The 26,150-nt window shown below is 35.1% G+C and overlaps 1 protein-coding gene and 1 pseudogene across 2 annotated transcripts in view; both read left to right on the forward strand.

Annotated features, from left to right (window-relative positions):
- MAGI2 (membrane associated guanylate kinase, WW and PDZ domain containing 2) overlaps positions 1-26,150 on the forward strand; it is a 1,730,241-nt gene that overhangs the window by 15,226 nt on the left and 1,688,865 nt on the right. The window lies entirely within an intron of this gene.
- On the forward strand, positions 14,714-14,850 carry LOC136311282 (U2 spliceosomal RNA; annotated as a pseudogene).

Consider the following 26,150-nt stretch of genomic DNA (forward strand, 5'->3'; position numbering starts at 1 on the left):
GGACTAAGTACAATCAACGAGGCTGGAGAAAAGTATGCCTGAATACTCCTGCTGGTTGCCGAAGATGTTTTCCAGAAAGGAAAGTTGGAGTCATATCAGGGATTAAATGAAAACCTTAGAAACCTTAAATAAAAATTTAAAGAATTTAGGCATTATTTTCTAGGTGATAAACCAAGTGAAAATGTTTGAAAAAGGAGGAATCATGATAAAAATTGTTGGGGTTTTTTCCTGATATTTTTTCCTGAGAGCTAGCTCTGACCAGACAGCTCGGTTGGTTAGAGCGTTATACTGAATTGTGAAGGTCGCCGATTCGATCTCAGGTCAGGGCACATACAGGAAGGGATCAATGTTTTTGTCTTTTTCTGTCTCTCTCTCTCCCTTTGTTTCTTTAAAATCAGTAAGGAAGAAAGGAAGAAAGAAGGAAGGAAGAAGGGAGGGAGAGAGGGAGAAAAAGAGGGAGGGAGGGAGGGAGAGAGGGAGGAAGGGAGGGAGGGAGGGAGGAAACAATAGAACAAGTCCTAAGATCTGCTATCAGTAGTGAGAATGGAAGGACATGAACTTGAGAGAGATCTTAGAGACAAGATAAATACAAATTTATCTTCAGTTCAGTGGAAGATAGTGTTGAAGGGGAGACAGGAGTGAAATATAGCTGTGAGGTTTCTGACACGGGGTTGGGTGTGTGGAGTAGAAGATGCCATGAAGTAGAGATTAAAATTTAATCTACATGAAAGTGGCTTTGGGCTGTTTTAGAAATTGAATATTGCTGTCTTTGACAACTGCAGAAGTGGCAATAGAATACTTTCAGTATGTTTTAACTTTTAGCAAATAAGTAATATGATTATATTTATGAGATATTTATCAGTGATATTTTACTTGCAATAAATTAGACTGAGCATTAGAATTAGAGATAGTGAGTTAAGAAAATTTGGTTATAAAATGGTTTATATTTTATTTTTATCAGATTTTTATATTGCTTTAATTGCTATTATTTAAATAACAGAGTGAGTGAAGAAAAATCAGTGCTGGGAATACAGGATGTTTGAGTTGACTGGAAGATGGCACGGTTCTGATGTTTACAGGTCATGTACATCTAGAACTCACAGAATCTTTGAAGCTGCAGATTGGAGAGTTGAGTGATACTGTTTTAGCATTGGTAGTTGTAGCCCTTGAAGAAGCTAGGGTCTTCTTAGAAGAGCATTGAGAGTGAGAAGAAGCCAAGAATGGGACTCTGAGGAATACCTATATTTAATAGGCCTGCATATATATTATATTTTTACTTTGTACTTACAGTTTAGTGGAGTGGGTAGAGGGAAACACACATCTTTAATAGTGTTCAGATCAATGTTCTTAAATCTGGTTCTTCTTAATGTATATCACATAGGATATATTTATCATATATGGATTTTTAATGTTAGTGTGCCACTGTTAAGCACTGAAGATAATGTTTCTATGTTATTAGCAGGTCACGTACAAATCAACATTGGAGCTCTGCCTCCAGCAGGCTGCCTTTATCTGCAGCAGTGTGTTGTTAGTCCTAATTGAGAGGTTGCAGAAGCTAAACAGTGCCTCGCTTTTTGATTCTCTGAGGCACCATTTTGAGGCCAAACTCTGACTATTGCTGTAGTATTATGAACTTATTTAGAGTAAACCCTGAAAATTCAAACTCTTCTCTAAGTTTTACTAGAAATTCTTCATTTAAAGTAGGTTTGTAATGATTTACCTTTCTCAAACATATAAAATTATTCAAATGTTTCCATATGGCAATGGATGTAATAAGCATCTTTATGAACACTCAGAAATTTAGTTCTTTCTTGTAGGGAGCTTCTCTAGATCAAGGCCCCAGAAATAAAGTATGGAATATGTTGAATTGTGTAATTGTTATATAAATTTGTTAGAAATTAAAAGAATAGCACAAACATTCCAATATTTTATCAAAATTGATATGTAAGTATTAGATTCAGATTCTCTTCTTTCTTAATATCACAACAAAATAATTGCTCATTTTCATTTGTTATAAGAATGGCTTGCCAATAAAGTTACCAAATGTGTCACTTGCATTAGACCTGGAATTCAGCAAGGATAGGGAGAGCATCTAAATTGTACATATTTCCACAGTACCTGTAATGATGCCTGGAAATATGTAGAATGTTTAGAAAACATTAGTTGATTGAATGAATAAATGATAAAGCTCATCTTTCCCTGAAATACTTGATTTATTTGAAACACATTGTGTTAGTCAAGGTGTGTGAGATGAGAGAGAAAGAGAGAGAGAGAAAGAGAGAGACTGACTATAAGGTATTGACTCCCATATTTATGGAGCCTGACAAGTGCAAAGATATGCAGAGTAAGACAGCAAACTGGAGACTCAGGAGAGCCAGTGGTGTATAGTTCCATTCAAAAGGCCACCTGTCCTCAGGCTCAAGAAGAGTCAATGTTTCAGTTTTTTATTCTGAGGACAAAACTGGTATCCCAATTCAAAGACAGGCAGGAAGAATTCTCCCTTTCTTGGATCCGCATCAGCATTTTTGTTCTGTTCAGATCTTCAACTGATTGGTCAGGGCCCACCTACATTAAGCAAGGCATTCTGCTTTACTCAGTCTGTTGATGTAAATATTATTATTATTTTGTTACAGAAATGAAGAGAGAGACAGAGAGAGGGACAGATAGGGACAGACAGACAGCAAGGGAGAGAGACAAGAAGCATCAGTTCTTTATTGTAGCACCTTAGTTGTTCATTGACTGCTTTCTCATATATGCCTTGACTGGGCTTCAGCAGAGCAAGTGACCCCTTGCTCAACTCAAACCAGCAACCTTGGGCTCAAGTCAGCCACTATGGGGTCGTGTCTATGATCCCACACTCAAGCCAGCGACCCCGCACTCAAGCTGGTGAAACTGCGCTCAATCGAGATTAGCCTGCGCTGAAGCCGGGAACCTCGGAGTTTCAAACCTGGGTCCTCAGCATCCTAGTCCAAAGCTCTCTCCACTGTGCCACTCCCTGGTCAGGTTCAATGCAAATGTTAATCAATCCAAAAATACCTTCACAGAGACAGCCAGAATAACATTTGACCAGATATATGGGAACCCTATGGACTCATCAAGTTACTGTATAAATTAGCCAACACACATTAACAACCTCTGGCCATAATTAACAAACATTATTAGTATAGCCATTTTAGCTTCTAGTTATACCCTTAAAATATTTTTAAATCTTTGAAATAATTTATTTATATTTACAGCTGTGTGGAATTTAAGTAGTATGTTAAATAGTTTAGCAGTGAGTTACCCATGCCTACCTGATTCAAAACAATATAAGACTGGTAAAAAGCCAGGTTACTGAATCGATTATTCATCAACATCTAAGAGACTTTAGCTGCTAATGACTGAAGCAGAATGACATTACTACAGACCTCCAGTGTCAAAATGCAGCTTAGAAGTTTAGTTAGAATAAGAGTTTCTTTTTTGGGGAGAATTAAAATGGCTCTTTTGCTCCAAAAGGGAGATTTTATTTAGAAAGAGAATTGTTTCAGGTCTTTGAGAAGAGAAAATCACTCTATTTGAGAACTAAGGAAAATGTAGAATTGATAGATTAAATAGTTTATAGTAAGTTAGTGATAAAATGGTCTTCATGAGCCATACTTTAGAAAACATGTTTAAATTGTCTGAGTAATCAGAAATAAGAGTTCATTCAACCAAGGAAATCACAGTACACATTTTATGTTGAATATATAAACTTTTTCATTTTTTATGTTCCACTTGATATTTTGATTTATTTGGTCGGTAGGTAAATAAACTAATTTTCTTACTCTTTAAATTTTAAATATTAAAAAATTAATAAAATTTAAATATTAATATGGCAATCTCTGAAGTTATGACTGTTGAACTTGAAAATTTATGTCTAACTTAGCCCTGTAATATAAGGATTGGTGAATTTATTTAGGTGCATTTAATAAAAAATATGTAGAGTAATAATCATCATTATTACTTAGATTGATCACTTAGTATAATCTGGTCATAGGTAGTATCTCATGTGACCAATTTTTCAAAAAGGCGAGGCTCAAAGGGTACAGACAGGAAAGAATTAGTTGACTCTCGAACAACATAGAATTAAACTTCACGGGGGTACACTTACATGAGAACTTTTTTCAATAAATACTGTGAGCGTATTTTTTCCTTACGATTTTTTAAATAAGTTTCTATTTCTCAGCCCACTTCATTGTAATATCATAGTATATAATATATAAAATATGTATTAATTGACTTTTTAGGTTATTGATAAGGCTCTGGTCAATATTAGGCTACTAGTAGTTAAGTTTTGGGGGAGTCAGAAGCTACCTGCAGGTTTCTGAGTGTGCAGGGGGATAAGTATCGCTGAACCTAGTGTTGTACAAGGGTCAGGTTTATTTTCTCTCACTTACCCCTGCCTTTTCACACACTGCACGGCTCCACCTTATAGCTGTTTTTCACTTTCATGTCTCAGAATAGCCTCATTTTGGAGTATGAAAGAATGTAGTCTGATTGAAATATAAACTTTAAACTTGCATTCAATTTAAAGGTCTCCTATGTTTTTAATTAATCAATCAATAAATTTTTTCATTGTCATTGACATAAGTTATGTTAATTTCAGAAGTATGATACTATATAGTGGTTCTACGTTTAAATAGGGTGGTGCACAAGGTAGGTGTACAGTTGTTTGTATGGAAAATAATGCAACTGTGAAACTACTTTACCCACCCTGTATATGTTACAAAGTGGTCACTTCTAATAAACACCTGTCACTGTACAGTTATAATATTATTGTTGTACATTACATCCCTTTGACTTATTTTATAAATGAAAGTTTGTGCCTCTCACCTATTTTTTTTTTTTTTTGAAAGAAGTAGAGAGTGAGAGAGGTGGACAGACACACAGGGAGGGAGAGAGATAACAAGTATTAACTTGTAGTTGTGGCGCCTTAGTTGTTCATTTATTGCTTCTCATATGTGCCTTGATTGGGGGGCTCCGAGCCAGTGGCCCCTTGTGCAAACCAGTGACCTTTGGGCTCAAGCCAGCAATCTTGGGCTTTAAGCCAGTCTCTTTGGGCTCAAACTAGGAAGCATGGGATCATGTTGATAATCCCACACTCAAGCCAGAGACCCTGAGCTCAAGCTGGTGAGTGTGCTCAAGCTGGTGACCTCGGGGTTTTGAACCTGGGACCTCATGGTCCCATGTCAATGCTGTATTCACTGCGCCTCCACTGGTCAGGCTAAATACCCTCACCTTTTATAACCATTCCTCCTACCTCTGCCCTAACAACCATCAGTTTGTTTTCCCTATCTCTGTTTATTTGTTTTTTTGTTTTTAAAATTCCACATGTAAGTAAAATATGACATTTGTTTTTCTCTCTCTGACTTATTTTAATCAGCATATTATTTTCTAGGGCCATCTATGTTATCGCAGATGACAAGATTTTATTCTGTTTTATGATTAATATTCCATTTTTATATATACTCCCACATGTTTTTTATCCATTCACCTAATGTTGGGCACCTGTATTGCTTTCATATCTTCGCTATTGTAGGAGTGTATATATCTTTTCAAATTAATGTTTTGTTTCCTTCTGATAAATATCCCATAGTAGAATTCTTGGTCATATTGTACTTCTATTTTTATTCTTTTGAGGAATCCCCATACTATTTTCCACAATGCCTGCACTAGTTTACACTCCCACTAGGAAAGTAGGAGACTTCCCTTTCACATCCTCAGTCTTATTTATTGTCTTTTTTTTTCTTTTACAGAGACAGAGAGAGAGACAGAGAGAGGGATAGATAGGGATAGACAGACAGGAACGGAGAGAGATGAGAAGCATCAATCATCAGTTTTTTGTTGCAACACCTTAGTTGTTCATTGATTGCTTTCTCATATGTGCCTTGACCGTGGGCCTTCAGCAGACCGAGTAACCCCTTGCTTGAGCCAGTGACCTTGGGTCCAAGCTGGTGAGCTTTGCTCAAACCAAATGAGCCCGCGCTCAAGTTGGCGACCTCAGGGTCTCGAACCTGGGTCCTTCCGCATCCCAGTCTGATGCTCTATCCACTGCACCACTGCCTGGTCAGGCTTATTGTCTTTTTATAATAGCTGTTCTAGGAGGTGTGAGATGACATCTCATTGTGGTTTTTATTTGTAGTTTTCTGACATAGCAGAAATTAGTGTTGTTGAGCATGTTTTCGTGTTTGTTGGCCATATGTATGTCTTCTTCAGAGAAATGTCTGTTCAGCCCCTCTGTCCATTTTTAATTAAATTTTTAAAAATATTGAGTTTTATGAGTACTTTCTTTTATTAATTTTGTTTTGTTGATTGATCCATTTGCTGTTCAAAGCTTTTTATTTTTTAAAATTTTTATTGAATTTATTAGGGTGATATTGATTAATAAAATTATATGGGTTTCACGTGCAAAATACATCATTTGTATACTGTGTTGTGCGTTCACAGCCTCAAGTCGAGTCTGCCTCCATCACCATCTATTCCCCCTCTATCCGCTCCATCTCTCCTCAACCCCCTTTGCCTCCTACAATCTCCACACTGCTGTCTATGCAAAAAATAGAAACAGACTCATAGATAAGAGAAACAGACTTATGGTTGTCAGAGGGGATGGGGGTTAGGGGTATTGCATGAAATAAATGAAGGGATTAAGTGAAGAAAAATAACTCAAAAGCTTTTTAATTTGATGTAGTTCCATTTGTATATTTTTGCTCTTGAACTCCGTCTCTATCAGGAACTCAGTAATGTGAGAGTTTAGTGTGGTCTGATACTCTGTTTGCTCTACCATCACCCCCCCCCCCCACACACACACACACCTATTTCTGCCTCCTCAGAGGTCCAGGCAAGGAAGGAGAAAGAACAAAAAGAAAGGAACAAAGGTTTATTAATTCAGTTCTTTTAAATCTGCCCCCCTGTGTCCTCTGTTATGTCAGGAGTCCAGATGCTGGCTTTCTGTTATGGATCACATGTGTTCTTCAATGATACTCTACCTTCCTCATCACCTCTGCATGCCCCACTGTGTCTACTGCTGCATGTCGGGACAGAGGCCGTGGGCTGTGAACCTCACCTCTTGTAGTTCGGCTGTCAGCTCCTGCCCACTGCATTACACCGTCAGGGTGTTTCTTTTGCTATCCTCTTGGTCCAGCAGGCAGCTCTCTTAAGCAGGATCATTTCAAGAAAGCTGTTTTCACATTATCTTTTTTCAAATATTTAGTCTTCTCATCTAGGCTATTGGGAGTGGTTATCTCTGGACTAATTTTGCCATGAATATATAATAACTTGCTTATTTTCCATTGTCTTAAGTTTTAAAGCCTTAGCTACATTCCAGAAAAATAAGAAGAGTCCCACTTCACATTTAATTACATTCATTTAAGGTTCAGATTAGTTCTACGAGGAAAGTGATATTTATTATCCCTGTTAAACATGAGCAACTAAAGTATAAAGAGTTGCATTACTTTTCCAAGGTCACTTATGTTGTCCAAGGTCACTCACTGTTAAGTGGCTGCTTGACTTAAAGCCCATATTCTTACCCACTTTGCTATATTGCTAAAGCAGAATAAGACAGAGTCTTCAAGATTAAGAAACCAGTTCCCTAAATAGGTCCCAAACTGCAAAGCACCCAAATGTGTTACTTTTCTTGTTGTTTCCTTAGCTAAAGTTTCAAACTTTCTGATATAAATAGCATTCATTTCTTTCCTTTCTTCCCATCTTAGAATGATTTAGTTGCTTCAAAATAATTGCTGATTTTCAGGCTGAAATTATAAGCATCTTAACTTGATCTTAGCCAAATGGCCGAGAATTGATTGAAATCATAGAATCTTAGAAGTGTTATAATAGTTCTTATTCTGCTACCTCAATATTGTATAGCATACACCATTGGCAACCATATAAATACTACAGTAAAACTGTGTTAATAGACAAAGAGAATCAAATTCTACAAATGAGAAAGAATTAAAATTCTTCTAACAGTGTTTTTATGCTTTCTGAAATTTTTTTTTTGCTTTCTGAATTTTTTTTTTTTTTTTGCATTTTTCTGAAGCTGGAAACAGGGAGAGATAGACAGACTCCTGCATGCGCCCGACCGGGATCCACCCGGCACGCCCACCAGGGGCGATGCTCTGCCCACCAGGGGGTGATGCTCTGCCCATCCTGGGCGTCGCCATGTTGCGACCAGAGCCACTCTAGCGCCTGAGGCAGAGGCCAAGGAGCCATCCCCAGCGCCCGGGCCATCTTTGCTCCAATGGAGCCTTGGCTGCGGGAGGGGAAGGGAGAGACAGAGAGGAAAACGCGGTGGAGGGGTGGAGAAGCAAATGGGCGCTTCTCCTGTGTGCCCTGGCCGGGAATCGAACCCGGGTCCTCCGCACGCTAGGCCGACGCTCTACCGCTGAGCCAACCGGCCAGGGCCTGCTTTCTGAATTTTTAAACAAACATTATATTGTGAACTTGAAAGTTTATTACATTATCACTTTATGGAAATAATTTACTCAGAAATCAAATAGTTTGTATTTTTTCTTCTCCCTAAGAAATTGTTAGTCTTACTGCTACAGTAGACATAAATCTGCTACTTGTTTACTACACTCAGTGGCATCCAGATACATTATAAATATTGCATTTCTAAAATATATCTACTTGTAAAATGTACAGTTGGGGATTTGGCTCCAAAGAACTGTCTTATTTCAGGTGTTTCATTCTGGTATGCTTATGTGGAGCTTGTATTTAGTATTCCTTGAGTTGCAGATTTATTTCATCTTGCCAGCAGCATCAGCTATTTACTTCTGCTGGTTCCAATTATTATGATTATTTCCAGCCTGAGTGAAGTTTGGCAAAAGAAAAGCTATTCCCTCCAGCTAACATTCAGGCTTATCAGTCTTTAACTACAGAAATCATTTATTAATATTTAGAGTTAGCACTTTAATATTGATTTTGGTATTCTTTGGTATTGCAGAGATAAACCCAAGTGTGTGCAGGGAAGTTTAATATTCTGACATTGCATGGAAGATAGTTTTGGTGCCACTGATATATTAAACCATTGGCCTTTTCTGTTAGAGCTAGAGGGGAGATACAGTTGTATTTGTTGAGTTCTGTGATATCCTTGCATATGTAATATATGGAAAAGTAGAGATTATAAGCATATATGTGTTACTACACACCATATAAACAGTATTTGTAGCCTGACCAGGTGGTGGCACAGTGGATAGAGTGTTGGACTGGGATGCGGAGAACCCAGGTTTGAGACCCTGAGGTCACCAGCTTGAGCAGAGGCTCTTCTGGTATGAGCAAAGCTCACCAGCTTGGACCCAAGATCACTGGCTTGAGCAAGGGGTTACTCAGTCTGCTGTACCCCCTACCCCTGATCAAGGCTCATATGAGAAAGCAATCAATCAACAACTAAGGTGTCACAACGAAAAACTAATGACTGATGCCTCTCATCTCTCTCCGTTCCTGTCTGTCCCTATCTATCCCTCTCTCTGACTCTCTCTCTGTCTCCGTAAAAATAAAGATATAAATAAAAATAAAATAAAATCAATAGTACTTGTAGTTTGATTTTAGAGACGGTTAGGTATTTTTTTTATAACCCATGCCTGGAGCCCACAGATAGTTGTATATGTTGAGATTGTGGAACTGACAATTGAGTAGCAGTCAAGAAACTCGTTCATATAGGTTGCTACACTGATCACAAAAATTAGGGATCAAGGAATGTGCAGTACTCTAGTACTTTTAGCCTTTTGTATGGTGCATTTTCACCAATAAAATAAAAGTTGGTTTGGTATCTCATTTGCATAATCAAATAACTTTCTTTGACTTGTTTGCTTTTCTGATATTCTTGTTTAATAAAATAAAAATCAAATGTTTCTTTTTTATTGCTTCATATTCATTTTGAAATATCTCCTAATTTTTGTGAGCAGTGTATTTTCCTCATGTTTCTTTGGTAACATTATGCCTTTACCTAAGGACTCGAAGGATATGATAAGAACCTCTAAGAACTTAACTCATTCTAATAAACTCAAGGATTCAGTATGAGGAGAGAATAAGGTCAATAAAGGCATCAAATTAGATGCTGACTTTGTGTCATTTGTTTTCATGTAGTCTGAACTGCCAAGGTTAACTAAAAATTTCTATAAGCTCTTATTTTATCAAGATGAAGTAAAGGAACGACTAAGTGCAAGAGACGGAGTTATTGATGCTCGTTTAAACATTTTTTAAAGATTTTATTTATTTATTTTACAAAGTGGAGGCAGAGCAAGAGTTATGAATTCATAGTTGCTTCGCTTTATTGTTCATTGCTTGTTTGTCATATGTGCCTTGACCAGACAAGCCCAGGGTTTTGAACTGGCAGCCTCAGTGTTCCAGGTTGGCACTCTATGTACTGTATCACCACAGGTCAGGCAATCATTTAAAGATTTTAAATAGAATATTTTCTATTTAAAAAATGAGAATTTATGCCAAGTACACATGGATTCTTTGCAATAAATATCATACTTTATTTATAGTTTTCTTTAGAAAAATATTCTCTTCCATTTTGAATCATTTAGCTTCAAAATAAGACATTTTCTAACTTTCTGAATAGTGTTCATTGATGGAAACTTTGTTTTATTGGCTAACACCTTTTTTTTAAAAGCTTTTAAAAATAAATGGCATTTTTTGTTTTAAGTTATAATCCCTACTTCAAAAAACAAACAAAAATACCCCCAATTATTAACTTGAAAGTAAACTTTAAGGCCAAGTACTGACTCTTCTTATTTATTTGGTAGATTTTTGCCTCTGTATTAAATGAAATTATTTACTAATACTATTATTAGGGAAAAATCAATTATAATATATGTGGAAAATATAAGATTCTTTGATAAACTTATACAAAGAGGCTTTCTAACTTTTATTTTGTCTTTTTGCTAACTTTTCCCTCAAAACAACTCAAAATTCTATTAAAGGTAGAGAAAAAATATTTTTTTCAGAAATATTGTAGTTTTTTGCTATGAAATACAGAAAAATCAAAACACCTTAAAAATGTATTAATTTGTCAGTAAGGCTCATAGTACTATACAATGTTTATCTTTAAGATTTATTATATATTGAGACAATTTGATTTCATTCAAACAGAGTGAAGAAAATGACTGAAAGCTTCTATTCTGTTAAATAACTTTTTTTCCTGAAAAGTGAGAAAGCACTTTTGTGAATAGAAAAGTAGATCCTTAATTTATGAAGCATTAAAGAGGTGTATTTGGTTTGGGGGATATTTACACAGACTATGAAATATGTTGAACTTATAAATAGATCATATCTCACATAATTACACAGTCTACTTTTATTACTTTTATAATTGATAGACAAGGCATGTTTGTAAAGGCTTAATATGAAATATATCTAAAATGCTATCTAAATATTTAACTATTGGAAATTATAGAAAACTGGGTGTTTTTGTGCTCTTACAAGTAAGCTTTCTAAAGGACACACCTTGGGCAAGTAAGAGCAATGACAATTACACATTTTCAGTGAGATATTACTCAGCTCATCTGTCATCCAATATAATCCAATAAAGAGATGCAGCACAGTTTATTTTTTGAGTTGTATTTTTATTTTGTTTAGCATCCAACTTTTGAAGATTTTCCTGATTGTTCTTGGATCAACAAGAAACATGAAGATGATGATGATTATAATAATTTTGTATTTAAAAATTTTACATTCAGAGATAAATCTAGGTACTTATTACCTTGTCTATTTATAATCTGTTAAAAAATAATGACATTCTAAATCATTTGATTCTACCTAATAAACACCACTATAGCATGATTGTAATTCTCATCAGTGTTCATGAAGAGTACAATCATTGATTAGGGTACTGTAATATATTTAAAGTAGAATGGTTTCAAGCTGGAATGGTTTACAGAAGTAGTATTGCACTTTATAGGAGTATTATATCCATTTCAATAAATATCCAAATTATTATATTTTCCCCTGAATAAAATATTTCTTTATGAATTATAAAGCTAGTTTTGTCTGCCTATTGTTTTTCAGTGAATTTATACAGATATATGTTCAGACCTGATTTCCAGTCTGACAACTGCAATGTTTTCATCCAGACCTCTTGGATTGGAACCAGTCCTATGTTTTCCAAGTGCTCTCTGCACATTTCCACATGTACATTCTGCTTCTTTCTTTAGAAATCTAAAAGTCAATTAGTTGCCATTTTAGTAAAGTGTGCCTCCTGATTCCCTAGTTTCTTCTAATGATGCCTTAGATCTCTAGTTCAACTGAAGTGGAAATTATGAAATCCATCCATGTCTGTAGCACTATAGCTTCTAATCTGGTTTCCTATTGACAATCTTGCCTCTTCCCAATCCATCCAGCAAGTGACTATCAAATTAATCTGCCTAAAACAGTCCTCAGCATCATACTCCTCTTTCTACTCTTTCTCATGCTTACTGAATAACCTCTAATTGCTAACCCTGACATTCAGAACTCCTCACAATAAAACCTAACAACTTTCCACAAGTATTTGAAAACATTATTTTATGTACACATTGCATCAGGCGTGCTGAATTAGTTCAATTTTAATCTCCACTCTTTTATCCCTTCCTCAGCCAAGAATATTGTCCTTTCTCCTTTGCTTGCTGAACTCCTGCTTGCCTGTAATGCCACCTTTGTCTCATATGGTACCTTGATTGCTCTGATTAAAAGTATTATCTCCACTCTTATTTGCATCAGTATTAGGGTGAGCCACTTTGCAAAATTTTATTTATATGCATGTTCTCTTAGCTGCTGTTTTATAGAATTCTTAAATTTGGGAATTAAAGCTTAACCATCTTTCTTAGTCCCTTTCTTAACTGCCTTCACAGAGTAGGTATTCAGTTTCAGTAAATATTTATCTAATGAGAAGTTAACTGCCAATTTAGATTCTAGATTGTGTGCAATGAATCAGATGGAAAACCATAGCAATATTATATTTTTATGTATTTCTTTTATAAAGTCTTGCAATGAGCAAATAGTGAAGTTTGGTGGGAATAAATAATTTATTTTTCTCTTTTATAGTATTGAAACTAACTACAGAGCCATTCAGGCATTCAGATTGAAGTGGTTTAATTTTGTTCCTAATATCTAAGAACAAATATATGTAATTTAAATAGTGAAGAAGTTGGGAAGGCAGTTTTAACCAAAATAGAAGAGAATAGATTTATTGCTTTTCCACTTAAGATATTAACATAGACTGAGATTTCCCCCGATGTATGGATTTGTAGTTCAGTCATAATTTCTTTCCAAAGTAAATTCTAAGGGGAATTGGCTTCAAAACTAAAGTGTGAAAGATCAGCTTTGACACTGCATTTCTGTTTAGTTTGACAAATTATGGAGATGGAATATAAATGCCCAATGTTGCTTGGAAGATCTTAGTTATATATGCAATAATTTTTCTAAAATGGTACACATTTTTCATTTAATATATCAAGAGAGAAGATGGTTGGAAGTAGTAGAAAATAAGAACCTTTCTAGTTTCATAATTTCTACCTGAGTGATAGAAAATTATTTTTATCTTTGCTTTAGCTTATAGTTTGTATATTACAGTAGCAAACCTTGATGAGGCTCTGAGATTTCTTTGATGAATATACCAAGGAGGAGAATGAAGGTGAAACAGAAAAGGAAAGGAAGAGGTGGGAAGAAAATAGGAAGAAAAGTTTGGTTTAGTTTACAGTATGAGTTTTTGATCTAACAATCTATGCATTTATCTTTGGAAGCTGTTCAATGAACTAAATTGTTAGAATAATAATTTTATTTAATAATTTTCATATTGGAATTCTGTGATTGTGAGAGTTTAGAGGATAGCTAAGAGGAGTGTAACAGACAGACAGCTTTATTAAAATAAATAAATAAACAAACAAACAAATTTTTTGTTTAGAATATTGTTTCTTATGAGTCCATGAACACTCTCTAGGTTTGGGGTCATGTCCGAGGTGCATAATGATTTTGAAGAACATTCAATTAGATTTTATTAAATCCAATAGACTGAACAATCATTTCTGTGGTTCTTTGATTCTTTCTTAATAATACAATGCCCTTCATTCAAGTTCAAACACTGAGTTTTCCTGGTACAACTTTTTGTTGTTAAATAATCTGTACAATGCTGTACAATGCAGAGAGTTACTATGGGAGTCTTTATCCAAGGGTTCTGGTATTCTCATTCATTCTGTCTCTCACTCTCTTCTTAATGTCTTTTTGTATAATTTATCAACATATTCTCAAGCAGATTTCACAGGATCATAACAAATGCTATTAGGTAATTTCAAGTTACAAAACAGACTACAAAAATAGACTCAGATAATGAAAACATGTATAAAAATATATTTTTTATAGTACCATTCTGAGTAAACAAATATATATGTATGTATGTATATGTATTATATACATATATTTCAACTTTAGGACATTAGTGTTCTATTTTCCTGGGAGTACCCCAAAATACTGCCTTTAAAATGTTGATTTATCTTGCATGCAGGCATGCAGGACTGGTGTGGCAGTTTACTAGTTATCTAGAACCCAGAATCCTTCCAATTCTTGGTTTTCTTATTCCCATGAGTTGTTCTAGTCCAAGTGTTTCAAGGACATTTGAAACAGCAAGAGAGATGAGAGAAAGGAGGGAACACATATGGTGGTATTTAGCACAGAGTTCTAGATAAAAGAGCACAAGACTTACGTTTATATATTGTTGGCGATCGCTTCTCAGCCTTTTGGCTAAGATTGAGTGTAGTATCTTTTCTTATCAGTTTAATATCCTATTGGCCAGTACTTAGTCATGATAGCACATCTAGTTGCAAATATTGCTTTATTTTTGGAGGCTTAAAAAATCAAGAGTTCTAGAAGGCATGAATGGAAATAAATATTCAAGTTTAATATTATTATCTTTACATATATATATATATATATATATATATGGCATGTGGAATAAAATTTTGCCTGTTCCAACTCAGACATTAGAACATTATTTTAAAATTTTTCTTCCAAATAATTCTAAGTTATGAGATTCTACCACTTTAATACTGTTCTTGGAGATGATAGTTTGAATTTCTACTGCACATGGCCACCAGCTGTGTGACCTCAGATTCCTTGAGTGGCAAAGCAGATCACTGGATTAGGTGACTTCTAACTTTTGGTGATTTTTCCAAATATCTTTAATAGGTAAAGACCAACATCTTTTTGAGAAAAAGCAATATTTCTTATTGGAATTCCCAGTGCATTAAGCATGGTTTTGTTGGGATTGAAAACCTATTGTTAAATCAATATGCAAAATGAAAATTTCTCTGAAACCTATATAATTATGTTAACTGGTGTCACTCCAATAAATTTAATTAAGAATTAAAAAAATTTTTTTAAGGTTACCTGAACCTCTACACTGATGTTGCCCTCTCTGCACCTATCTGTATCAATCAGTGTGCATTAGTTTGATGTTTTCCAGCTCAAGTTACTGAAATCCAAATCAAGCAGTTATAGACCATAGCATATTTATGATTTTCCCCAACAGAAAGTCTAAAGATAGAGCAGACTCCAGGATTGGTTGATTGAATGACTAAAAATATATCTTCTTCCTCTTTTTCATCTTCAGTGATAGCCTCATCCAAAATAGATATCAAAAGGAATAGTATCAACTACATAATGTATATGCTATATATCTAAATATGTTTAAATAACTTTTCTATTTTTTTCTTAAAAGGCTCTTCTCCTCACAAAAACAGTTCTTAGATTATATCCATACTTAACTTATTCTCCACGCTTAGTACATATAGCAGAGATTTGATATTACTTCTGGGAATTATTTCTAATGGGGTAAAATTTATGAGGTATATTATATTACAGTTAATGCTTTGAAATTAAAAGAATTTTGAAGTCAGAAAGATATGAGTTGGGATCTTGGGCAACTTACTTTTTCTAAGTATCTGTTCTCTTCTCTAAAACAGATATTAATGTCTAATTCCTGGTGTTATTGAAGATTAATATGATAATCTATTTAAAATAATAAGGATAGTTTCTTGTTGGTCATGTGTACAACATTTTCAAAACATCTCTAAAGCCATTTACAAAAATGTGCAAATACATATATTTATCTTTGTGTTACATTTGTTTCCAAGAGCATTATATAAAGTTGGGGGAGATTACAATTAGGACCAAATCATTTGTTTGGTAACAATGTAACACATCTTTTATAATTTATTCACCTTTTTCTTCTTCTCTATTTTATATCTTTTTTTTTTTTTGTATTTTTCTGAAGCTAGAAACGGGGAGAGACAGTAAGACAGACTCCCGCATGCGCCCGACCAAGATCCACCCGGCACGCCCACCAGGGGCGATGCTCTGCCCACCAGGGGGTTATGCTCTGCCGCAACCAGAGCCACTCTAGCACCTGGGGCAGAGGCCAAGGAGCCATCCCCAGCGCCCCGGCCATCTTTGCTCCAATGGAGCCTTGGCCGTGGGAGGGGAACCGAGAGACAGAGAGGAAGGAGGGAGGGGTGGAGAAGCAAATGGGCGCTTCTCCTATGCGCCCTGGCCGGAAATCGAATCCGGTCCCCCGCATGCCAGGCCGACGCTCTACCGCTAAGCCAACCGGCCAGGGCCTATTTTATATCTTTTAAGCATTTGCTTTTTACTTATTAACAGTTTCAAATTTAAAAAGTGTCACTGATTTATAAGAGACTAGCTTTGTTATAAGAGAAAATAATTCTGTGTTCCAGGAAGACCCTTTGCTTTAGCATTATACAGGTTTCTCTATCTACACTGGCATTCTATATTTATTATTATTGGGCAGCACCAAGTTTAGTTTCTGACTGAGCCTGTCCAGAGTCAGGCTGTCTTTGCACACTGGGAACCTGGCCTTACTCCCTTGAACAAAACTGGTAGTAGAAAAACCTTCCTAAATAAGATCAAGCAAGCAAGAAAAAAGAAGTTTATTGATTTATGTCTTACTGTTTGAAATTGTACAAAGTAATGAATCCAACAGAGCTTCATTTTATTTTGTTAATGTCAATGTGAAACACTTAGGAGAGCTTACTCTTATCACTATTTTTTTATTATTAGTGAAACAAAAGTGTATTCTTGTTATTGGGCATTTTTTTCTAATATATTGTTGTGTTTTATGTTGTACAGTAAGTCCTCACTAAATATTGTTAATAGATTCTGAGACTTTAAGCTAAATAACATATATTGAAACAAACCAATTTTACCATGGACTAATTGATATAAGGAAAAGTTCCTACAGCATTCATTAACTTTAAAACAAAACAACATTAAACAGTATGATGTTTTTTGAGGACCTGTTGTACCTGGCATTCTGATTAAACCGCATAAAGTATCTGATTTTGGGGGGGCTGGGAAATAAAATATGAAGTATTTTTGTAGCTAAATATATATCTGGGATGTATGATTGCTACACAGCAAACTTCATGATTTGGGTTTGGATTAGCATACCCAAAGAAAACAAAAAATCCTGCCCTGACAAGTACAGTACAGAGAAAATTATTAGGCAAAGACAAAGAGAGCTAATTTGGGTGACTGAGTTGAGCTAGCAGTGTGGAACATGGTTTTAAATAATTTCACTCTATCGCCTACGGGGTCATGTAGTATTTATTAGCATATCATAGTTGACTAATATTGTGGTTATGTTACTATTCAGAATTGCCCAAAGTCATTTCCTATAGCATGACTAGTCCTGCCAGCCTGCTTTCTCTTCTTCAGCGTCATTCTTCAGATGCTCCATCTGAGCACAGCTGGCTTGTGTATTGCAATGGAAACAAACGGTCCAGGTCTTAGAACAATAAAGCATTTCCATTTGTTTGAATCTCTGTGAAGGTTGCATGAATTCAGATAGAAACAGAACAGGAATATAAGTACACTATTATAGAAGCCAGTGGTTAGAATTCATCATATAGAAAATGATTAAATAGCATATATACTTATTGGATGTGAAAACATGTGTCTGTTTTATCTTTTGGCACTCAAGTGTATACTCATTAAAACTAAATGTTTCAGTCTGTGTTGTGAACATTTTTAAGCATATGCCTTTTAGACTGTTGGCTCTTTCTTTCATATCATATTCTTCAGATTATGGCCTGCCATGTGTATAGGGATGATGGAACTGTCATGAAATCAAACCACTTACAGAAGTAAATAATGTGATAGGCAGAATAAAATAAAAATGACACAAAATCTTCATCCAGATTTCAAAATTAGACCAAATTCTGACAACTACTGATAATAATTAAATACTTCAATATATACATTAGCCAATACCTACCCTGATTTTAATTCTTCCATCATTGTTAAAGTTTTAAAAAGCAAGATTATGCTAATACTAACTGTTATGCTAATACTACTTTATCTGATGCAAGTTTTGAAGTTGTAATTTTGGTATTTATTAATAATTTTATCTGTCAAAAAATTTTTCTCTTTGGTGTCCAACTTTATATAAATGAAAAGTAAATTTATCTATTTGTAATTTTCTTGGCCACTAGATGAAAATATAGAAATAGGTAACAGATAGCATTAGCTGACAAATATATACTATTAGACCTTAAAGCCTCCCAAATAACAATAAAGTCATTCGAGTCCAGATTAAACACTTTCATTTTCGATTTATTGTATTGTAAATGCCTTGATGAACAAACACTACTGGGATGGAAGAATAAAACTATCTTACAAGTTTTGCTTAAGACTTATGCTAAGGTGTTGTTTTAGCCCCTAGTGTATTTTTACTTCTTTTTTTTTATATATTTTTTTGGTGACAGAGACAGAGAGAGAGACAGATAGGGAGAGAGATGAAAAGCATAAATTCTTCATTTCAGCACCTTAGTTGTTAATTGATTGCTTTCTTATATGTACCTTGACTGGGGGGCAACAGCAGACCGAGTGATCGCTTGCTCAAGCCAGTGACCTTGGGCTCCAGCTGGTGAGCCCACACTCAAGCCGGTGACCTTGGGGTTTCAAACCTGGGTCCTCCGCATCTATCCACTGCTCCACAGTGTGGTCAATCCCTTAGTGTATTTTTTTTTTTATTATTTTTATTTATTCATTTTAGAGATGAGAGAGAGAGAGAGAGAGAGAGAGAGAAGGGGGGGAGGAGCAGGAAGCATCAACTCCCATATGTGCCTTGACCAGGCAAGCCCAGGGTTTTGAACCAGCGACCTCAGTGTTCTAGGTCGATGCTTGATCCACTGCGCCACCACAGGTCAGGCCCCCTAGTGTATTTTTAAAACAAATATTCACCATAGTCAATAACAGCCAAAATGCAAGATACCTGTCCAGACCTCTAAATATCTGTAATAAAGCTATTATAAATTGTCTTTCTTTTTAGGGGGTATTTTTTCTGAAGTGAGAAGTAGGGAGGCAGAAAGACAAACTCCACATGTGCCCGACCAGGATCCACTTGGCATGCCCACTAGGAGGCGATGCTCTGTCCATCTGGGGCATTGCCCCGTTGCAACTGGAGCCATTCTAGTGCCAGAGGCAGAGGCCATGGAGCCATCATCAGTGCCTGGGCCAACATTGCTCCAATGGAGCTTTGGCTGCGAGAGGGAAGAGAGAGACGGAGAAGAGAGAGAAGAGAGAAAGTAGAGGGGAAAGGGTGGAGAATCAAATGAGTGTTTCTCCTGTGTGCCCTGACTGGGACTCGAACCTGGGACTTCCACACACTGGAAGTCAACACTCTACCACTGAGCTAGCTGGCCAGGGGAAATTGTCTTTCTTTAATCTGAACGTGACATATTTTAAAATTCCATGATATATATTATCTGACTCTTTTAGAATTAATTTTCACCTAAACTAATTATTTAGTTAAAATTTAGTTATTACTGCTTGACCAGGTGGTGGTGCCGTGGATAGAGTGTTGGACTGGAATGCAGAGGATGCAGGTTTGAAACCCCAAGATCGCTGGCTTGAGCTCTGGCTTGTCTGGTTTGAGCAAAGCTCACCAGCTTGAGCCCAAGGTTGCTGGCTTGAGCAAGGGGTCCCTGGGTCTGCTATAGACCCCCAGTCAAGGCATATATGAGAAAGCAATCAATTAAGAACTAAGGTACCACAACGAAGAATTGATACTTTTCATCTCCCTTCCTGTCTGTCTGTCCCTATCTGTCCCTCTCCCTGTCTCTGTCACAAACAAAAATTAATTATTACTAATTAATTAAAATTTAATTAACTATTACTAATTAATATTTAGGGTAAAGATATCAACTCTTGTGATTATATCTTCCAGAAAATGTACTAAAATAGTACTCCACCAAAATGGAAGAAAAAAACAAAAGAGAGAACCTCAAATTTCTGAAAACAAGGTGGTTATTTAAAGTGTGGTTGAGTAAAGCTTGCATGAAAGAGGCCAGAATGAAGGGCTTGAGTCCCAGGTGGGCCAGGTAGGTTTGCACATAGACTGCACTCCGCAGGGATCTTTTCCTAAATAGATATTTACTGATAAGCTGTGTGGGTTGATAAATACAAATCTTCTTTTTCTAAATAGATATTTGCTGATAAGCTGTGTGGGTTGATAAATACAAATCTTCTTTTTCTAAATAGATATTTGCTGATAAGCTGTGTGGGTTGATAAATTCAAATCCACATCATCCCTTGAAAACAGTCCAACCACTGATAGTGTAGTGTGGTCAGTATCACAGACTGGTATTTACATTATGGGTCAGTGAAATATCTTTTGTATTGACTGAAATAAAATTTCTTAAAAGTTTTTAAATATATAAATTTATTCTGATGTATTCTCTGAATTAGTATATGATTCTGCACCTTCAGCATTATTATATCAGACTTAGTCTATTGAGTTTATAAAAAACTCAATACTTTTATTTAATGAAAAGAAACATCTGTGCATAGTTTGAGTAATGGAGACCTGTGTCTATTACCCATTATCACAGCTTTGAAAATTTGCATCCAACATGAACGACAAATTGATATGCTTGCTATGACTTAAAGCAATACATTCTCCAGTGTACGTAAAATATAATTCTGTTTGTGTGCATTTATTCTTCAATCTTCTTTCTAGATAAGGACTCATAATTTAATTATAAGAAATTTCTCTTATTGGTGCTCCAACCCACTATTATTCGATATATGCAATAGTCTAATATTCTTTGCATTCTTAGAGTCATGAATATAATTCACATCTTATTTATTTCACTTCTAAATTATAACAGTAGCTTCCTCATACATATCCTTTTCTTTTATCTTTGATTTATAGGTCACAGAGCTGCCATATTTATCCCCCCTAAAAGTGATTATTTTATCAGAGTACTTCTCAACTCAAAATCTCCATTGCTGCCCTGGCCAGTTGGCTCAGTAGTAGAGCGTTGGCCCAGTGTATGGAGATCCCGGGTTCAATTCTCAGTCGGGGCACACAGGAGAGGAACTCATCTGTTTCTCCATTCCTTTCCCTATCGCTTCTCTCTCTCTCTCTCTCTCTCTCTCTCTCTCTCTCTTCCTTCTCCTCTCCTCCTGCAGCCAAGGCTCGATTAGAGTGAATCAGCCCTAGGTGCTGAAGATGGTTCCATGTCCTCTGCCTCAAACCTTAAGAAATGGCTCTGATTGCACAGGAGCAAGGGTCCCAGATGCTTGAAGCATCACCCCCTGGTGGGCTTGCCAGGTGGGTCCAGGCTGGGGAGCACGCAGGAGTCTGTCTCTACCTCCCCTCCTCTCACTGAAAAAAAAAAAAAAGAATTTCCATTGCTTCTTATTTCCTGGAACAAGATGCCTAAACCCTTTCATCAAGCTTTCAAGGCTTTTAGTCTGTCCTCAAGCTACTTTTTTAGTTATGGCTCTTAGAACCTGTCTATCTGAACCTATCAAACCATATTTGTTACCAGTTTCCTTTTGCCTGCAATTGCATTTTCTTTGACATCTTGCAACTCTTTCTCCCCATATGCATTTGGTGGTTTAGGTACTCCCAGATCAAAACTGGTTCTTCTATATTAGTTTTATTACTGTGCTCTAACCTTGTCCTGAGGCAAACAACAATGAATGCTCCCACTTGAAACACACAATGCTGCAAAACAGAGTAAGTATAAGTGATTTAGGCAAGGTAGCAAAGACCATCTTAATCCCTAGCTCTCAGTGGCAAAGTTTTGGGCTTCAATTTATACACAGCTTCTGACTTATTTTTCTTATGACTTAAATATACTTTTAGTTTACACCCCCCTTCTACTCTACCTTGGTTTGCTATCTTTGTATGGCTTTTGTTTCTTTTAAAAATATTTCTTCTAAATTATTTGGCTCAATTAATATGGCCCTCATGTACTTTGCCTTTATATTTTTGTAACCTCACATATCTCCTGGACAGTTGATATTTAAGGGAAACTAGAATGCCTACCTAGTACTTCAGTAGCGCAATTTCCCTTTAATTATGCTATCTGGCACCCTTTATGTCTAATTAATTTCTAATTCGTGGTTCCCAATGCTTCCAGTCTTTTAATCCTAGCCCTCTGACTTGCTGGTGATCTTTGTTGCATGTCCCCACCCTTCTCTGAGTACTAACATGCCAACCCTGTCCATGCAGCCCACACTGCCCTTCTCCCAGATCTGCCTTTAGCTGATTCTGAATGTTAATTGTGCTTGCTTGATGCCTTTGCTCGTTTCACCTTTTCCTGCTTTAAATATTTTCTCCCCTCTGCTTGTTTTAATAACTCTATGTACTCTGAGTTTTAGCTTATATCTATGTCCTCCATGAAATTTTGGTTACCAGCCCGGCTTATAGTGATATCCTCTAATATTTGTTAACTCCTTTCACATACTGTTATATAGTAAATCCGGTTTTTATCAACAAGAGACAGAAGTGTAGGTGGCTAGGGTATAGGTTTGGAATCAGACATAATGACTATAAGTCCAGCATTTTATGCTATTCTCTCACTTAGAATTCTCACTTATATAATGCTAATCATAATAGTAAATGGTTAATAAGAACTATAAATAGTAAAAAGTTAACAGTAATACCAATGAATTTTTGTAAAGTCCAAATAACATATTGAATTTATTTAATAAATATTTATTGAGTTCTTGCTATAAGCCAAGCACCACAGTAGGGAATTTTAGGTGAGCAAAATATATTAAATCATCTACCTATATATGACAGCTGTTACTACAATAACAATATCAACTGTATTTATTGTGGAAAGACTATGACATTTATTTTCCTTTTATCTCTCAGTTTGCTAACGCATTCCATGGCAACCTAAAGAATAATTTTCTTGTTTTATATTATATTGTTACATTTCTTTCTTTGTTTTAATTTTATTGATTTTTAAACATAATACATTTGGGTTTATACTATACTCATATAACCATTCTTGAGATCATGGATAGTAAATAAAATATACCTTTATTTGTATAGATTTCTCATAACCTGAAACCATGACATTGAGTTTTTACAGATCCACCTTTGTGTTATTATTACTTTAATGTAATAAAAAGGGGAAATGTAACAGAAACTTCCAAGTTTTAGTGATGTCAGGTTAGGGTCTGACATTCTCTGGATTTTTATGATTTGAATAAAAATGCCTGGACTTTGGAAGTTTTTAACAAATTATTGGTAGATTATGAATTTATCCATAATGATGTAATCTTGGTAGCATATGTGCAAAATAAACTATTGTCTCCGTTGAGGACTTTGTTGTAGCCTGACTCATTAGAGGCTTCTCGAGCTACCTCATTGATCACAGAAAGGATGAAAATGTTGAAATTGGGAAAGGTGAATTTGAAGCCAAATATACTTAAGAATCAGTATGGTTAGGAAAGTGTGTAGAAATTCTGTAAGATTTTACAATGGCTGAGTATCACTAGGTATGCTCCACACTTTTGACTAGTTGCTTGGTTTTCATAACAGGCTGATTTTAATGTCATTAGTTATATTTTAAAGCAAAATACATCTTGTATTATAGCTTTTTAAACTTAATTCTCTGAAAAGGGTAAATTCAGAAGTGTTTATTTGTATATGAACGTGTGTCATCCTTTTCTCCTTTATATTATTTCTGAATGCAGTTAGTTAAAAGTCAATTAATGCATATTTTGCTCTGCTTTCCAGGACAATAGAATCAAAGCATACTTCCCCCAAAGTTGTTCAGAGAAAGATCCAGGCTAGCTAAAATTAGGTTAGATGGTCCTGTGCAAAGATATTAAAGCTGCTTTATATTTAGTACTGCTCAGACATCCCACTGTGCATTGATATAATCATAATATGGCTTCTTGGTCCAGTATGAGCCAGTGATTAATTCCCTGCTACAAGTTTTTAAGTACTTATAGGTAGATACTTTATTCAAGGGGCAAAAAATTATTTAACACTTCCTATGCTACCTGAGAATATTAGGATTATTTTGACTCTTTTGCTCAAATTTCTTTTTTATGTCATTGGTTATTCATCATAATAGTCAGACTTTTTATTTTTCCATTTGCTTCTTTGAAAATAATAAGCTAAATATAAAATTAGAGAAAGTTTTATTTAACAAGGAATACCATGCTTAACATCAATATAGAAATTAGTTTGTATTTAACATATAGTTCAAATACTATCGTCTTATTAATGGTTTATTCTTTATATATTGTATTAATCCTCAAAGACAGCTTCAGATATAAGAACAAAGCTAATCTGTGGACATGACAGAAATTTATCTGTTGTCATTTGAATGAATACAGTCATGCGATAATTCAGAGGATGCAAAGCTAAAGCTATGACATTCTCACTTGTCTAAACCTAGGCAATTCTCAGGAAATAAAGAAAAATAAATAATTTTTTCCTTTTCCTTTTCTATACTTCCTTAGATTTTATTCTTTCTAATAGCCTTTTATATTTTCTAATAGACTTTTCTTCTGTTCTTAAAGTAGTATTGGTTAAACAAACTTGTTATAGTACTCATGTCAAAAACTGAATATTCTTGAAAGCTTAGTATACATTTTCTTCTTCATGAAGGCTAATTATCAAAATAAGCAAATGAAAAGATGAATTCTTTAGTAAAGAAAATAGAAAGATATCATTTATTTTAGTACTTTAAAAATTATCATAAGTGCTATTGGTGTTCCAGAGCTATGAAGAATCAGTAATAAATAAAATGAGTTAGAAATCCCGTAGTATATTTACCTAACCCTAACCATGAGTCTGTGGGAAACTTGGTTATTTATCAATCTAGAATTGGGTATGGGTGGCATTAATTAATTTTTCATTATTTCTTGTCTAAATTAACACAAAATGTTTGATCTGAGCTAATGAATTGTTTTTATGAGTAGTTGATGAAATGTTATTTCATGAATATTGGAACCTTGCATTTTCTTTTCCATTTGCTGGGGCTAGTGAACCTAAGGGTGAGTGTCTAATTAAAGAATGCATCTTTTAATATTAATGCTTTACTGGCTCACAGTAAGTCCTCATTCTAGTCTATCCTCCCTCTATAGAAGGAGCACTCACATAGCATGGAAAATGATAACGGATTCTAAGAGGGCAGCAAGCACACTTTGCATAAGGACAGTTTCATGTGTTACAGTTTTTATCATAATGATCTGAAATTTACCTCTCCATCTAAAATTGACTGTGATTCTGAGGATAATATAGATTTATCCATTCTATTATTGGGACTAGCAGGTAGTACATATGGAGCAAGTATATATGAACATCCAGCGGTGTCCTAGTTGGCTAGTCACATGGGCTATTAGTTACTATTTTGTCTCCAGTTTTAGGGAATGATGATATAAAATCATGAATATTCCTCTGAAAAGAGCTTATCGCATAAGATTATGTTTTGATTATCTATGCCTAAATTATTTATTTATTTAATATACATAAATGTGTCAAACCTTTATAAATTTTATGCATTTCAGATACTGTATTTTATTGATTTTAAGATGCACCATTATTGTATCTATTACTAAGAAGGAAAAATGGTGCTGCCAATTATGGTATGATACAATTTTTTATCACTTAGAATTTTTACTTTAACTTAATGAAAGTTTTTTGAATCTACTTATGCATTTTTAATGAAAAAGTACACATGAAAAAAGTAAAATATATGTATATGAAAAAATTAGTTGAGGTACTCCCAATTTTTTTTCATTGAGATTCTAATTTTTCTAATTACTTTTGTATTCAGTTATTAATTTTGGGGGGAGGGGTAGTTGTTTTTTATTTTTAC

The sequence above is a fragment of the Saccopteryx bilineata genome, chromosome 7, assembly GCF_036850765.1.
Source record: "Saccopteryx bilineata isolate mSacBil1 chromosome 7, mSacBil1_pri_phased_curated, whole genome shotgun sequence".
Lineage (NCBI taxonomy): Eukaryota > Metazoa > Chordata > Mammalia > Chiroptera > Emballonuridae > Saccopteryx > Saccopteryx bilineata.